The sequence below is a fragment of the Babylonia areolata genome, chromosome 2 (assembly GCF_041734735.1).
Source record: "Babylonia areolata isolate BAREFJ2019XMU chromosome 2, ASM4173473v1, whole genome shotgun sequence".
Lineage (NCBI taxonomy): Eukaryota > Metazoa > Mollusca > Gastropoda > Neogastropoda > Buccinidae > Babylonia > Babylonia areolata.
The window spans coordinates 36,560,514-36,578,013 of NC_134877.1; the positions used below are offsets into that span (position 1 = coordinate 36,560,514).

General features: G+C 44.2%; 1 pseudogene across 4 annotated transcripts in view; it reads left to right on the forward strand.

Annotated features, from left to right (window-relative positions):
• The window catches only part of LOC143279416 (sphingolipid delta(4)-desaturase DES1 pseudogene), a 36,932-nt pseudogene that overhangs the window by 9,453 nt on the left and 9,979 nt on the right, over nt 1–17,500 (forward strand). For 2 of the 4 annotated variants that reach the window (XR_013054879.1, XR_013054880.1), the window contains exon 1: nt 17,360–17,500. This exon is cut by the window's right edge and continues 39 nt beyond it. The exons of the other annotated variants lie outside the window; for them this stretch is intronic. The product of XR_013054879.1 is annotated as a sphingolipid delta(4)-desaturase DES1 pseudogene, transcript variant X2 (transcript). Of the gene's footprint in view, nt 1–17,359 lie in introns of those variants that run through there. 4 annotated transcript variants of the gene reach the window in all.

The window sequence follows — 17,500 nt, forward strand, 5'->3', positions numbered from 1 at the left end:
TGGTAGTTTAGTTTTGGGGTTGTTTGTTGTGTTTGGTTTTTTGGGGGGGTTTGGGGGGGGGGGGGGGTGAGAGAGGTGTTTCCACCCGTCGTTCCATCCACCCGTTTATCCTTCGTTTTACTTCCCATATGATTGTTCCAACCATCCTCCGCTTCCATAGTTCTGAACCATCTTTTTAGCCTTCCTTCCGTCCTTCCTTTCTTCTTTTTTTTCTTCCTTCCTTCCTTCCTTCCTTCCACCCATTCTTCCTTTCTTTTACCCGTCCTTCATTTCTTCCGTCAATCCACCTGTCCTTCCACCCTCCTAGTTCAGCCATCATTCCCTCCATCCATCCACTCCTCTGTCTATCGTTCATCCATCCATCCTTTGATCCTTCTTCCTTCCTTCCTTTCCTTCAACCCATCTTTCCATCCATCTGTTCACCCTTTCATTCATTCATCGATCCAACCATCCTTCCTTATCCACCTTCCATTCCTCCATCCATCATCTATCCATCCACCTTCCATTCCTCCATCCATCGTCTATCCATCCATCCATCCATCCATTCCTCCATCCATAATCTATCCATCCATCCATCCATCATCTATCCACCCACCACATCCATTCCCCCATCCATCATCTGTCCATCCATCCATCCATTCCTCCATCCATCATCTCTCCATCCACCTTCCATTACTCCATCCAGCCAGCCATTCCTCCATCCATCATCTATCTATCTATCCATCCATTCCTCCATTCATCATCTATCTATCCATCCATCCATCCATTCCTCCATCCATCATCAATCTATCCATCCATCTATCCATCCAGCCATTCCTCCATTCATCATCTATCCATCCATCCATTCCTTCATCCATCATCTATCCACCCATCCATCCATCCATTCCTCCATCCATCATCTATCCATCTATCCATCCATCCATCCATCATCTATCTATCCATCCATCCATCCATCCATCATCTATTCACCCATCCATCCATCCATCCATTCATTCCTCCATCCATCATCTATCTATCCATCCATCCATCTACCTTCCATTCCTCCATCAATCACCTACCCATCCACCCAGGTACTGCATGGTTGCCACAAGATGCAGCGTGTCTTGGTCTTCCCCATCTCTTGAATAATTGAAATAATGAGTCAGTCGATAGCCGGCAAGGACGCGAGCAAGGGCAAACACAGACACGCATGCATGATGTAAACAGTTCACACGGTGCCACGCGCGCGCGCACACACACACACATAACACACACTCACACACACACACACACACACACACACACACACACACACACACACACATTACATAATTTGAACACATTGCCATAGATGGGGATTAAAAATTAATAGAGAAAAAACGAAAGTGGTAATCTTTACAAGATCTGACCCAAAAGTACCAATATATTTTTACAGTGTGGAAGATATAATACAAACAGCAGAAGAATATAAATATTTAGGAGTTATATTCCACAAAAGTGGAAGTCTGATAAGAGCACAGGAACACCTAACTAAACAAGCAAACAAAACATTGCATACTTTACGAAGAACATTCAAAAATATCAACATCAATCCAGGTACCATATCTAAACTATATGATACTTTGATAACGCCAATATCGATTTATGGGGCGGAGGTATGGTTACCTTACCAAGTCAAACCGGATGATTCTTTCGATTTAGCACATCTTTTTGACGACTGCGTATCGAATAAGTTTCCACATGAAAAATTACACATCAAATTCTGTAAGCAAATACTTGGAGTACACAAAAAAGCTATGGTGCTTCCTGTGTTAGGTGAACTGGGCAGATTCCCAGTAAGTTTAAAGATAATGTGCCAAATTATTACATATTGGATTCACATTATTCAATTACCAGAAACTTCCCTCATCAACAAAATATATAAGTCCATGTACCAACAAGAAAACACAACTTCCCCATGGTTGATATTTGTTAGAAAGATACTCGAATTTATAGGCCTTGATCACATTTGGAAAAACCAATTCACATTCAGCGTACATAGACTGAAATACGTCGTATATAAAAATTAGAAAATGAATATATCAAATACTGGAAAGATAAAAGAGAAAAAACATTAAAGCTAAAATTTTACAATACGATTGTTGCAGAGTACAAAACTGAAACCTATCTTTTAAATATATCAGATACAAAACACAGACAAGCTTTAACGAAACTCAGAATAAGCGCGCAGGACCTAAAGATTGAGAAAGGTAGATATTTAAATATTCCACAAGAAGACAGATTGTGTAACAAGTGTAACATCCTGGAAGACGAAGTCCATCTTCTTGATCATTGTATTAAATATAAAACCTTAAGGCAACAATTTTTAAAAGATATTCAAAAATCGAATAACACAGGAAATATTCCCAGTCAGGTGATGCTAACAGATGATGAATATATACAAACAAGATTAGGAAAATTTGTTTATGAATGCTGCTGCAATTTACTGCATTAACTGATTGATTAATTGTGTGTTTTTCATTCATTCATTTATTTACCATTGCACTTGTGTCTTATAAACCGTATGGTTTCATGACAATAAAATCTATTCTATTCTATTCTATTCACACACACACACACACACACACACACTCTCTCTCTCTCTCTCTCTCTCTCTCTCTCTCTCTTTTCTTTTTTTTCAGCTGACCACAGACTTATTTTGTGAACAAAGGAAGAAAAGAAAACAAAAAAGAAAAGTAAACTGGAGAGCATCTTTCGGTCCCTTTCTCCCACCCAGTCTCTCCTCCTCCGGATCCACAGACACCGCCCCCCCCCCTCCCCCCCACACACACACATACACACACCCTCCACCCCCCACACACCCCCCAAAAAAATGATAGTAATAAAATCAAATAAATTAAAAAAAGCAAAACCGCTACTACTATCACAACTTCCACAACAATCACATCACCACCACCACCACCACTGCCACCCCTCCACACTGCTTTTGCTTTTGCTTGATTTATTGTTTTTCCCTGATGTTTTTTGACCGTTTGTTCATAAGCGTAATAGAGGCCTTACTTGCACAAAATAGATAAATGAATGAATGAATAAATACAATCAAACCTATCCGGCCTGTGCTTGTTCGCACTTCCGTAACTACGTTCGGTGATGTTCTGAACAAACCATCGCCATGAGAGAAACAGAGAGGGGGAGGGGGAGAGACAGACAGACAGACAGACAGACAGAAGGAGAGAGAAAAGACAGACAGGCAGAAGGAGAGACAGACAGACAGACAGGCAGACAGAGATACACAGATACAGAGAGAGAGAGGGTACAGAGACAGACACACACACAGACAGAGAGATCAAACGCGAAGAGATGACAGAACGCAATTATCCGACGCCGACTATAAATTTGGCGGGGAAAAAAGCCTGCACACCACAGGCAAAGGGAAAAAAGAGAGAATATTATGGATTACAAAACAATCCACGGAAAAGCAAGTTTGTACGCATCACTGGCTGTGATAACAGCTCCCGGAAAAATCCGTCGGCTGCTGGTAGCGCAATGAAGCTCAGGATTCAACTGTTATTTCTTCCCCACGAGAGGGCGCCACCTCAGAATCTTTGGTTTGAGTGTGTGCGTCATCTCTTCCGACCAATCAGATCGTGTCTAACTCTCAGCTCTCCCGACCAATCAGATCGTGTCTAACACAGTGTGCGTCAGCTCTCCCGACCAATCAGATCGTGTCTAACTGTGTGCGTCAGCTCTCCCCACCAACCAGATCGTGTCTAACTCTGTGCGCGTCAGCTCTCCCGACCAACCAGATCGTGTCTAACTCTATGTGCGTCAGCTGTCCCCACCAACCAGATCGTGTCTAACTCTATGTGCGTCAGCTGTCCCCACCAACCAGATCGTGTCTAACTCAGTCTGAGCTTCGATCTTTTATTCCACAGCTCGCGTCATTCGGTTGATGTCAGTTTTTGTTCGCGTACATGGTTTCAGTTTTAAACCCCACCCGTTGTATCACACAATGTAAAGTAGGTATATATCGCAGTTCATTGTCTGTGCAATCAGTCAAATGCCCGGTGACGGTGTATGCCACTAAATACAACGCCTCTCGAACAGAAACTCGCATACTCCTACTGCAAAAAAAACAAGGTGAGTGCTCATATGTATTCATTCATTACCAGCAGATTTGTAAGCCCCAACTATAAAACGATATATAGAGATGGCGAGAATCTACCGTCTGTAAGAACGAATACGATTGGTAGGCTTTATGACGTGCTGACCCTCCCACATCAGCACATTTGGAGAAAAAAAAATGATTCAGTGTTCATCATATGTCCGTGTCCAAAGTCAATGTGGAATGGACTGACCATAAACCAATACTTTTTTATATACATTAGATACACATATGTTTTATGTTTCTAATGCGATACTATGATATATACATCAGTTGGATCATTACGTTTATTGTTATCAAAATTGCCCATTATATAATGCCTAAATTCGGATGCTTCTTTTTTCTGTAGTTGATGATGTTGTTGTCTGTTTTGCAGTTTTTGTATTTTCATTCTTGCTTCAAATATTTGTTTAGTATTTTCCCAAAATTCACTGTGATCAGAAACAGTCATGAATATACCCACGAAGATGGAGTCATTATCAGCCCGATGACACTGGCCCAAGTTGTTGAGTGCTGAGATCTGGGACAACCCATCTGTACCATCCCGCATGCATTACGTACGTGATCACCTTGGAGCTGCGTTACTGGAGGGAACTATAAAGATCTATCGAATGCAGAAACATTTACAATGTCTTCTGAAATATTACCCAGTCTGTATATAACGAACTCGGTTCAGTGGGAAAACGTAACGAGATCTAACACATAACCTGTATAAAGAAGTTTCGTTTGATTACGAAATTCATCGCAGAGTGTCAGCAGAAACGTAGAGTGAAACCATATTGGCAAGCAAAGGGAATGGCATCGCCATTAGATGAGGCTGTGTGTGTGCGTGCACGCACGCGCGCACGCGTGTATGTGTGTGCGTGCGTGCGTGCGTGCGTGCTTGTGTATATATGTGAGTGTGTGTGTGTGTGTCTGTGTCGGTGTGGAGTGAAGTGGGGGAGAAGAGATGAAGCAAGAGATTGCCCGTTTCATGTATGATTCAGTGCACGTGATAGCCGGGGGTAGTCAGGCATGCGATAACGGGTGGCAGTCCGAAGGAAGCGGAACGTCGAACACCACATCTTTGTCAATATTTGATCACACAGACGCCATTTAATCACGACCTGTGGACGGGAGCACATTGTTGTGGAGCTGGTATGCTACCAGCAGCTTTGATAGAAACACCACAGCATGTTAAAGACGTTAAACTGATTTCAGCTGCTCAGTTGCTTCAGTTGTCAAAAGGGAAACAATAACTTCGCCCCCCAAGACTTAAGAGAAAAAGCGAAGTCTGGCGTGGTAACTTAGCAGCAAAAATGTTGGAAGCCAAGTTCCAGACAGCTCCAGAATGTTCTTTTTTTCTTCTTCTTTTTTCTAAGTGGAAAGGGATGGCTCTGAAACGTTTGAAACGCAAAGACGATGATCCCATGACAGTTCCAGTGCATCATCGGTGTCTGATAACTGAGCATTCATCAGCACCATTCAAAGTTTTACTCGTGGAGCAGAGCCGTCTGTAGACGTGGGGTGGGTAGAAAGGAAAGAGGGTAGAGAACGACTAAGATGCTAAATACGTGCGCAGTTTTCACAACTAACATCTCTCTGTGTGACGGTCTGTATGTCTGCAGGTACGTCTGTCTGTCCGTCCGTCCATCCGTCCGTCTGTGTGTGTGTGTGTGTGTGTGTGTGTGTGTGTGTCTGTCTGTCTCTCTCTCTCTCTCGACTTTTCATCAACCACCTATATCTTGTGGACGTGGATTTTGGAGACTCTGTGTGTGTGTGTGTGTCTGTGTGTCTGTGTGTGTCTGTGTGTGTGTGTCTTGAATAGTATATCTATGCCAGTCTCCGCCTACTTTGCAAACAGGCCGGTTGCCTTGTCAGTACCAAAAAAATATATATTTCTAAGTTCTCACTACTCCTAATGTCTCCAGTCCAACACTTTTATTTGTTCTGTTTTATTGCGAGGTGGGCGAGAAGTAATACAGGAACCAGGGCAAACACTTGACGATAACACTTAACCCCCGACTGTGTTGATGGTCTAACTTTACGAGCTGTCTTGGTCGGTCGTTCTGTCTGTCGGTTGATCGGTTGATCGGTCGTTCGATCGGCCTGTGTACGCGTGTTGAATATATATGTCAATGGAAGACTACACGTTCACGTACATGGGAAGGTTTGCAAGCGTGCTGGAACACGCGCACAAGACACCCGCACACATACATATCGCACACACACACACACACACACACACACACACACACACACACACACACACACACACACACACACACACACACACACACACACACACACACACGTACGGTGTCTCTCGATCTCATTTACACACACACACAGGCGCGCGCACACACACACACACACACACACACACACACACACACACACACACACACTATTTATATACACTCACATGGTGTGTGTGTGTGTGTGTGTGTGTGTGTGTGTGTGTGTGTGTGTGTACACAAAGAGAGAGAGAGAGAGACTTTAAAGTTGGGGGGGGGGGGGTTGTTTGTTTGTTTTGGTTTTGGTGGGTTTTCTTTTTTTTTTTTTTTACATCAGTCGTCCTGAAAACATTAAGAGTGTTTAATTTTGTTGTATCTAAAGCACTAAAAGAGTGTAAAGAGGAGGAAGCAGAGCTTGCTGTTGCTTCTGATTCACAGCCCCAGTAAAGCGGCACAGAGCTTCAAGACTATGCGCCAAAGCAAGCTAGGTGTCATGATAAATAAAATTTAAAAAAATGTAGAACAGTAGTGCACAACGCTTAGCGTGAAGGCCTATATCGGGGTATCGCATCCGCCTAGGAAGCTAGAGAGTCTGAGCACGCGGGATCGAATCTCGCACTCGTCTCTCCTTTCAGTAGATCTTCCGTGGTGGTCTAAACGCTAGTCATTCGGGTGAGACATTAATTAAACCAAGGACCCGTCAGTAGCATGCACGTAGCGCACGTAAAAGAACCCACAGCAACAAAAAGCATTGTCCCTGGAAAAAAATGATGTGGGGAAAACCTTCTTCGATAGTGAAACAAAAACACTCGCAGACAGAAAAGAAGAAGAAAAGAAAAAAAAAGGGGGTGGGGGGGGGGAGGGGGGGCGCAGCAGACTGTGGCGATGTGCCCTCTCCCAGGAGAGAGCAGACCGAACTGATTTTTGACAGAAAGAAATCAGAGTGCTGAGACCCCCCCCCCCCCCAACCCCCTCTCGCACCCCCCCCCCCCCCCCCCAAAAAAAAAAAAAAAAGTAATACAATACGATACAACACAACACAACATACTACAATACAATACAATTCAATTCAGTTCAATACAACGCAACACAGTACGATATAATGCAAAACAATACATCCACTGACAACATCATCGGGACGCGACACCCATGAACCGCTTTGCGGTGCTCTGTCCATTCACTACCAGTGCTAATGTACCACTCATATCATTACCAGTGCTAATGTACCATTCACATCATTATCAGTGCTAATGTACCATTCACATCATTACCAGTGTTGATGTACCACTCACAGCAGTACCAGTGCTTATGTACCACTCACAGTACTACCAGTGCTAATGTACCAATCACAGCACTACCAGTGTTGATGTACCACGCACAGCACTACCAATGCTAATGTACCACTCACAGCACTACCAGTGCTAATGTACCACTCACAGCACTACCAGTGCTGATGTACTACTCACAGCAGTACCAGTGCTAATGTACCACTCACAGCAGTACCAGTGCTAATGTACCACTTACAGCACTACCAGTGTTGATGTACCACTCACAACACTAACAGTGCTAATGTACCACTCACAGTACTACCAGTGCTAATGTACCACTCACAGCACTATCAGTGCTAATGTACCACTCACAGCACTATCAGTGCTAATGTACCACTCACAGCACTACCAGTGTTGATGTACCACTCACAGCAGTACCAGTGCTAATGTACCACTCACAGTACTACCAGTGCTAATGTACCACTCATATCACTACCAGTGCTAATGTACCACTCACAGCACTACCAGTGTTGATGTATCACTCACAGCAGTACCAGTGCTAATGCACCACTCACAGCACTATCAGTGCTAATGCACCACTCACAGCACTACCAGTGTTGATGTACCACTCACAGCACTATCCGTGCTAATGTACCACTCACAGCACTTTCAGTGCTAATGTACCACTCACAGCACTATCAGTGCTAATGCACCACTCACAGCACTATCAGTGGTAATGTACCACTCACAGCACTACCAGTGTTAGTGTACCACTCACACCACTACTAGTGTTAGTGTACCACTCACACCACTACTAGTGTTAGTGTACCACTCACACCACTACTAGTGTTAGTGTACCACTCACACCACTACCAGTGTTAATGTACCACTCACAACACCAGTGTGTATAGGTTCCATATTGAACACAATGTGGACCCACCTGTGCTCATGGGATTCAATGGGCTGTCCCCCCTCCCCCCTCCACACATACACACACACACACACACACACACACACACACACACACACACGTACACACACACACACATACACACACACATACACACACACACATACACACACACGCACACACACACACACACACACATACACATATATATATATATATATATGTGTGTGTGTGTGTGTGTGTGTTTGTGTGTGTGTGTGTACGTGTGTATGTGTGTGTGTTGGGAGAGAGAGAGAGCTCCCCTAATAAGATCAGGCAATCAGCATGGGCTTGTTTGAAACAGACGTGTACTGTCAGATTATATTCTCATATCGACCTGGGACTGGGTGCAGTTAATGAAGATAACAATGGTATGAATGATAACTAGAGATGACGAATCGTCTCACGCCGAGTTGGCTGGTGGTGATTGCGCAACTACCTTCTGTGCTGTGTTGTCCAGTGTTTGCAACCAAAGACTGACACCACCACCACAACTACCACCACCACCACGAGCCACACCTCCCTGACCCAAAGACCCTAAAAATATTGCTCCAGCACGTTGTGCGTGATGTAAGTAGCCCGCTGTGTGATGACACTCCAACTTGAATTTGAAAAAAAGCACCACTGAACGGGTGACGTGCGCGTTATTTCGCATACGCGCGCGGGTGCAGACACACACACACACACACACACACACGCGCGCGCGCGCGCGCGCGCACACTAAAGTGGTAGGTGGGGTGGGAAAGAATGCATTACTTTATCTTACCCTCAAACCTTATCTAAGTAGGTCCTGTGCGTGTGTGTGTGTGTGTGCGTGTGTGTGTGTGGGGGGGGGGGGGTGGAGAGAGAGGGGGGGGGGAGGGGGCGGGGTTTGAGGAGTGGGAAAAGAAACAGAGACTGCCAGCACTGTGGTTTCTGATATCAGTCGTCCTGAAAGTATTCGAGCGTTCAATTTTTGTTTTATCGATGAGCACTAAAAGAGTGTAAAGAGGAGTAAGCAGAGATGTTACCTGTCATGCTGTTCCCTCACGTTTAATTAATGCACAGTGATATAGCCTTGTGGTCATGAAATGTGATCCTCTGTGTGTGTGTGTGTGTGTGTACAAAACTGGGTGAACAAGTTTTGCAGTGTTTGTTCCGTGTGCTAAGGGGAAGGGAAGTGGGACAGGTGGAGGTGGTGTGCAAGGGAGGTAAAAAAAAACAATAAAAAAAAAAAACAACCCAACCCTTTCCGACGAAATATCTATCCTGATCACGGGTGGTACAGTCACAAAGCAGTTTTTGTAACATAACTGTGTGTGTGTGTGTGTGTGAGAGAGAGCATTTTACTGGGTTCTTGTCCTCTCTTTTTTTTTAAATGCCTTCGTCGTTGCATCATACTGGGAAAAATGACATGGCATACGTGCATAGCTGCATGTTTGCGTTCATGTTTACAGTAATTTTCTCTCTCTCTCTCTCTCTCTCTCTCTCACACACACACACACACACACACACACACACACACACACACACACACACACACACACACACACACACACACACACACACAGATATGTGTGTGTGTGTGTGTGTGTGTGTGTGTGTGTGTGTGTGTGTGTGTTTGAGAGAGAGAGAGAAGAGAGAGAGAGAGAGAATTATTGAAAACATGAACGCAAATATGCAGCTATGCACGTACGCCATGTCATTTATGTGTGTGTGTGTGTGTGTGTGTGTGTATACACTGGCACGCAAAAATCGCTGTAAAATTTGTTCACCCAGTTCTGTACACACACACACACACACACACATACAGAGGATATATATAATTGTGTGTGCGTGCCTGTGTGTGTGTCTCTGTGTGTGGGTGTGGAGTGTGTGGAACCCACATATTGTGTGTGTCTGTGTGTGTGTGTGTGTGTGTTCCAGATTGCTGGACTTTGAAAAGAAAAGAATAGTTGACATTAATTAAAAGGTAACACGGATGTAATGAACGTTCTCTCTTTGTGTCGCTCGCACTGTTCGGGTAGTTAACTAGTTTTGAAGGTCTGTTCGTAGGACAGCTTGTACTTTTTGTGTCACGTTCCCCGCTGGAAAGGACAGACAGACAGACAGACAGACAACAGCTTTTGTTGTGTGGCTATTTGGCATTGATGTAGTTCTGCTTTGATGATGATAACTTATTGTAGCTAGCTGTTGCCTGAGAGGTGGGAGATCTGACGGCCGTAATTGGTGCAGAGTTGAGTTTGTGAGAGTGGAAACGGTGTTTGATCGTGTGGGCTACAGTGGTGGGATGATTGGGAACTGCACTACAGTACAGAACACTACACTGCATTACACTGCACTACACTACATTGCACTATACTACACTGCACTAATAATAATAATAATAATGGTATTTATATAGCGCTGGATCTTGTGCAGAGACAAATCAAAGCGCTTTCGCACCAGTCATTCACACGCATGCATAACTCTAATACTGCAGAAACTAAAGACAAGGAAGGGCAGGCAAGGGAGGCTATTTTGGGAAGAGGTGGGTTTTAAGGCCAGACTTGAAAGAGCTGAGTGTGGAGACTTGACGAAGCGAAAAAGGAAGTTCATTCCAATCGCAAGGTCCAGAAACAGAGAAAGAACGGCGGCCAATAGTCGAGTGTTTGAATCTGGGTATGCGTAAACAGAGTGGATCCGAGGCCGATCGTAGTGAGCGAGAGGGAGTGTAGAGGTGAAGGCAGCCGCAGAGATAGGAAGGGGCAGTTTTGTGAATGCATCTATAACATAGAGTGCTGATCTTGTACTTTATTCGGTGTGAGACAGGGAGCCAGTGGAGATGTTGCAAAAGAGGAGTGATGTGCTCAGATCTTTTCTTTCTGAGGACGAGTCGGGCAGCAGAGTTTTGTATGCGCTGAAGGGGCTGAATGGATGAAGCAGGCAGACCAGACAATAAAGAGTTACAGTAGTCAAGGCGAGAGAGAATGAGAGAAACGACAAGTCTAGATGTTGCGTCAGTGGATAGATATTTCCGGACGGCACTGATGCGTCGCAGTTGACAGTAGCAGGACTGACATGTCTGACTGATAAATTTTTGCATGGACAGTGTATTGTCAAGGACAACACCGAGGTTCCTGACTGACGTGGAAAGAGGGATGGATGTACTGCCAAGTTTGATTGTGTCAATTGTGATGGAAGACACTACACCACACTGCGTTACACTGCGCTACACTACACTACACTGCACTGCACTACACTACACTGCACTGCACTGCACTACACTACACTGCACTACACTACACTACACTACACTACACTGCACTGCACTGCACTGCACTGCACTACACCACACTGCGTTACACTGCACTACACTACACTACACTACACTACACTACACTGCACTACACTACACTACACTATACTACACTACACTGCACTACACTACACTGCATTACACTGCACTACACTGCACTACACTACACTACACTGCACTGCACTACACTGCACTGCACTACACTACACTGCACTACACTACACTGCATTACACTGCACTGCACTGCACTACACTACGTTACACTACACTGCATTACACTGCACTACACTACACTACACTACACTACACTGCACTACACTACACTACACTACACTACACTACACTACACTACACTACACTGCACTGCACTGCACTGCACTGCACTACACTACGTTACACTACACTGCATTACACTGCACTACACTACACTACACTACACTGCGTTACACTGCACTACACTACACTGCATTACACTGCACTACACTACACTGCACTGCACTACACTACACTGCATTACACTGCACTGCACTACACTACACTACACTACACTGCACTACACTACACTGCGTTACACTACACTGCACTACACTACACTGCGTTACACTGCACTATACTACACTACACTACATTACATTACACTGCACTGCACTACACTACACTGCGTTACACTGCACTGCACTACACTTACACCATACTGCACTGCATTGCACTATACTACACTAAACTTCACTATTCAACACTGCACTACACTGCACGACATTGCACAACACTACACTGCACTTGGCGACTCAACACTGCACTGCACTGCACATCACTACTCAACACTGCACTGCATTGCGCTACACTTGACTACTCAACACAGCACTGCATTGCGCTACACTTGACTACTCAACACTGCACTGCACTGCCATTGACTACTCAACACTGCACTGCACTGCACTGCCATTGACTACTCAACACTGCACTGCACTGCGCTACACTTGACTACTCAACACTGCACTACACTGCGCTACACTTGACTACTCAACACTGCACTACACTGCGCTACACTTGACTACTCAACACTGCACTACACTACACATGACTGAACACTGCGGTGCACTAGACTGTTCAAAACTACACTACTCTACACTACACTACACTACACTACACTACAATACAGCAACCACTAAGTAAAGTAATGACAGTGTACAATACGACGGAAACCTTATAATTATTGTGGCAGCACAACGACAATGGATGGTAGTATGGAGATGAACTCTGCAGTGTACTTTGGGCGGTATCTTTTTCAGCCGATTTTTTTTTTTTTTTTTTTTTTTTTTAATGTTATTCACTACAACAACAAAAACAAAAATGAAGGGAATCTATCAAACTGTCATTTTATTAATTACGACGCCAACGCTTTTAATTAAGTGAGCAAGCTGTCATTGTGTTACTGATTTCAGACGCAGATATTGCCTGTGAAGTATGAAATATGTATGTCAGCCAATGTTTCATATTTCATGATTACAGAATGCAAACTCTGTTATTCGACTTTAGCGTGACTGTAGATCGTCGGGGTATTCGGACAAATCGATCCATTTTCAGCATATGCAGGATTTTGTTTTTGTTACAACACACACAGGCACACAGACACATAGACACAGCCACACAAACACATGTCTTGGGGGCATGCAGTGTGTGTGGGTGTGGGTGTGTGTGTGTGTGTGTGTCTGTCAGTGTCAGGTACGTCAGTGCGCGCGTGCAGGCAGCGTGTATATGTATTGTCATATCATATCCTGTGGTGAAGCCGCGATTAGTTATCACATCGTTTTTACACAGTCACGGAAGAATGAAAGGGTTCTTAGAATGTCTCTCGCTTATTGTGAAGCGTTCTATGCATCACAAGGTACGGTGCCTCTCTCTGTCTCTGTCTCTGTCTCTGTCTCTCTCTCTCTCTCTCTTTCTCTCCACAGTAAGTGTCCAACCAGAGATGTCTCTCCCTCCCTCTCTCTTTCTTCGCTTTCTCCCCCCCCCATTCCCCCCCCCCACCCCCCACCAGCGTTCGTAGCCGCGCTGCAGCTCCCACATTCACCCGTATACATTTATGTTGTAGTGGGCTTTTGCATGTATGATCGCTTTTACCCCTTCATATACGCAGCCATACTCCGTTTTCGGGGGGAGGGGGGCCTTGGGGGAGCGGGAGGGGCCGGGGGGGGGGGGGGGCGTGCACGTAGGATGTATTATAGTTTCCATAACCCACCGAACGCAACTGACATGGATTACAGGATCTTTAACTTGTGTATTTGATCTTCTGCATGCGAATACATACGTATAGGGAGTTCGGGCACTGAGCAGACCTGCATATAATTTGACCTGGGAGATCGGGGTGGTTGGGGAGGTCGGGGGGTGAGGGGGGGGGGGGTTGCACTCTTTACTCAACAGTTGCTCCAGTACCTGGGATCGAACTCAGGAAAGTCGGGCGAGAATCCAGCAGCGCTTTAACCGTTCAGCCACCGCTCCTGTCACTGACTCTTCGCTTTTGAACTTTAACTCTTTAACTGCTGAACCTTGGTGGAACGTGATCAGTATGGTGTGAGTCTGAAGTGTAGTTATTGGTTTAACTCACTCAGTACGGCCAGTCCTCTCTTCTCCTCTACACAGACCCCTCGGATGTCCAGTAGGTGTCTGAATGACCCAACCTCTAGCTTCCGTCGTCAGAATTGTGGTATTCTTTGTCAACATTCACCTCTTCAGTATAAGAGCCTTCCGCTTGCAATATTTTGATGGTGGTAATTGGGGTGAAACGCTGTTAACGTCGTCTCTTTCGCCGTTCGTATGGAGAGAGTTAAGCATAGTTGTTGTTTTTTTGTTTGTTTGTTTTTTTCTCAAAGGCAAGTAAAGACATTGCGAACACATAGAACAGCAACAAACCGGAGCTCATGGTGTGCCCGGAAAACTGCTCATGCACCAGTGAACCCATGACACGGCGGTAGTATTATAAGCAACATCAAATCTAATAATAATAATAATAATAATAATAATGGATACTTATATAGCACACTATCCAGAAATCTGCTCTAGGTGCTTTACAAAAACGCTTTTGATAACATAAAACATTATATCTATGTTACATACACACACCAAAATGTGACCACACACACACACACACACACACACACACGTTCGCACGTACGCGCACACACACACGCACGCACGCACACACACACACACTGCATACATACATTTTAACATACATGTGTATCTAACAGCTACCCTAACAAATACGCACACATAGGCAGGCACAAACTTACATAAACACACGCACACACAATACACATTCATATACATGCATGTAGTTGTGGACCTGCCACAATTGAACTTATTGCTGAGGGAAAAGGTGAGTTTTGAGACGAGATTTAAAAGATGCGAGGGAATCAGAGTGACGGAGGTTATCAGGGAGCTTGTTCCACGTCTTTGGCGATTGAAAAGAAAACGATCTGTGTCCATAGGTCTTACTTCTGACGTGAGGTATCCTGAGAAGTCGAGTATCAGAGGAAGAACGGAGCTGGCGAGACGGGGTATAGATATGGATGAGTTCAGAAAGATACTTGGGGCCAGATCCGTTGACTGCAGAAAAGGTCAGAGTGGATAGCTTATAGTCTATTCGATCAGAAACAGGCAACCAGTGGAGAGACTGAAGGAGAGGAGAAACATGGTCAAATTTAGAAGCTCTGCAAATGAGTCTGGCAGCGTTATTCTGAATTCGTTGGAGTCTGTCTAACAGGTATTTGGGAAGGCCGGCCAAAAGAGAGTTGCAGTAATCCAATCTTGAGAGAACCAGAGAGCATACAAGTGTCTTGGTTGCATCGGTTGAGAGATAGTGGCGGATAGAGCTGATTCTACGCAGTTCCAAATAGGCAACTTTACAGATATTCGAAATGTGCTGTTGGAAGGAAAGAGACTGGTCCAGGATTACACCAAGACTGCGAACAGAGGGAGAAAGTGAAACAGGTGTGCTATTGATCAGAACAGAGTCAGGAAAGGAAGGATGTTGACGAAACTTCTTTGGACAGGTTATCATCAATTCAGTCTTATCATCATTTAATTGCAGCTTGTTGAGAGTCATCCAGTCCTTTAGGCCAGCAATGCACTCCTGTGTTTGAGTCACCAGTGCATCAAATTCAGCTATGGAAGCCGACTGATAAAGTTGTGTGTCATCAGCAAAGCTCTCATGCGACATCGCATGATGACTGATGACATCCGACACAGGAGCCGCATACAGCACGAAAAGAACAGGACCTAGGACGGACCCTTGTGGGACACCATATTTCAAGGCAGATATTCTAGAGTATGTACCATTTACACACACTTTCTGTGTACGATCTGACAGGTAAGACGTGATCCATGCTAGTGCAGTGTCACGAATACCAAAGGAAGTTTTAAGTCTGTTCAAGAGGATAGAGTGGTCGATAGTGTCAAAAGCTGCTGACAAATCTAAGAGAGCGAGAACAGATATCTTATCCTCATCAAATCCCGAAAGCAAATCATTCACTATTCTAAGAAGGGCTGTTTCGCAACTATGACCACGTCTATAAGCTGACTGGTAGTATATGAATTAGATCACGGATGAACTCTGATAGGAAAGCAAAGGACTCTCGAGAAAGGTAGAAAAAAAAAGAAGGGAAAAAAATCATATAAGTATATTAAACAGACATATATATATTATGAATATACTTACACATCCATGCATACACACATACATACACTTAGATTATTAAATTATGAAGTGCAGTTACATGTAACTTTCGTCAAATATCACTTACAGTGAAAAGACGTTAAACTAAAGAACGAACGAACGAACATCCACTCACATAATACACACATGTGTACAAAGAAACAAATGTGTATACGCATACATCAACACATGCATGTACGAACAAAAACATCTACACGTACACACATATAAACGCATGCATACACACATACATACACTTAGATTATTAAATTATGAAGTGCAGTTACATGGAACTTTTTGTGTACTTGTCATCAGTGTGACAGGTTTTGCTGAACAAAAGTGCACCCGTAAGCCGAGAAGTGGTAGAAGTCCCCGATAAAAGAAGTGTGCGTGACATTATGTCCTGTCAGACGAGTTTAATCGCAGTGAGGCGGCAGGCAGCCTATCTTCTCAGCAGTTGTCAACTGTTGGTTTAAGCCTTACTTGCACGCTAACCAGAAAGTATGTGCAGCGAGAATGATAACAAGTGGATAAAGACCTGATATATATATATATATATATATATATATATATATATATATATATATATATATATATATATATATATATATATAGCGAGAGAGAGAGAGAGAGAGATGTAGTGTAGTTAGTCAGGTCACTCAGTCAGTCATTTGGTTAGTTAGTTAGTTAGTTAGCTATTCAGTAAGTTACAGGAAGCCGACAACATCCGTGACTGCCAATAAAACTCGGAAGCGAAGCACACAAGCTGACACCACTCAATTTCAGTTTTACTGCCTGTAACTGCCCTGTCAGCAGTGCGTTAACAGAGAGTTAGTATGCTGGAATACAGAGTGGAGATGCCGAACACGTGCTGTGAAACCTGTGTCCTTCACCTGTGTGGCTGGCTCGCCTCGGTAACTGGACACCGT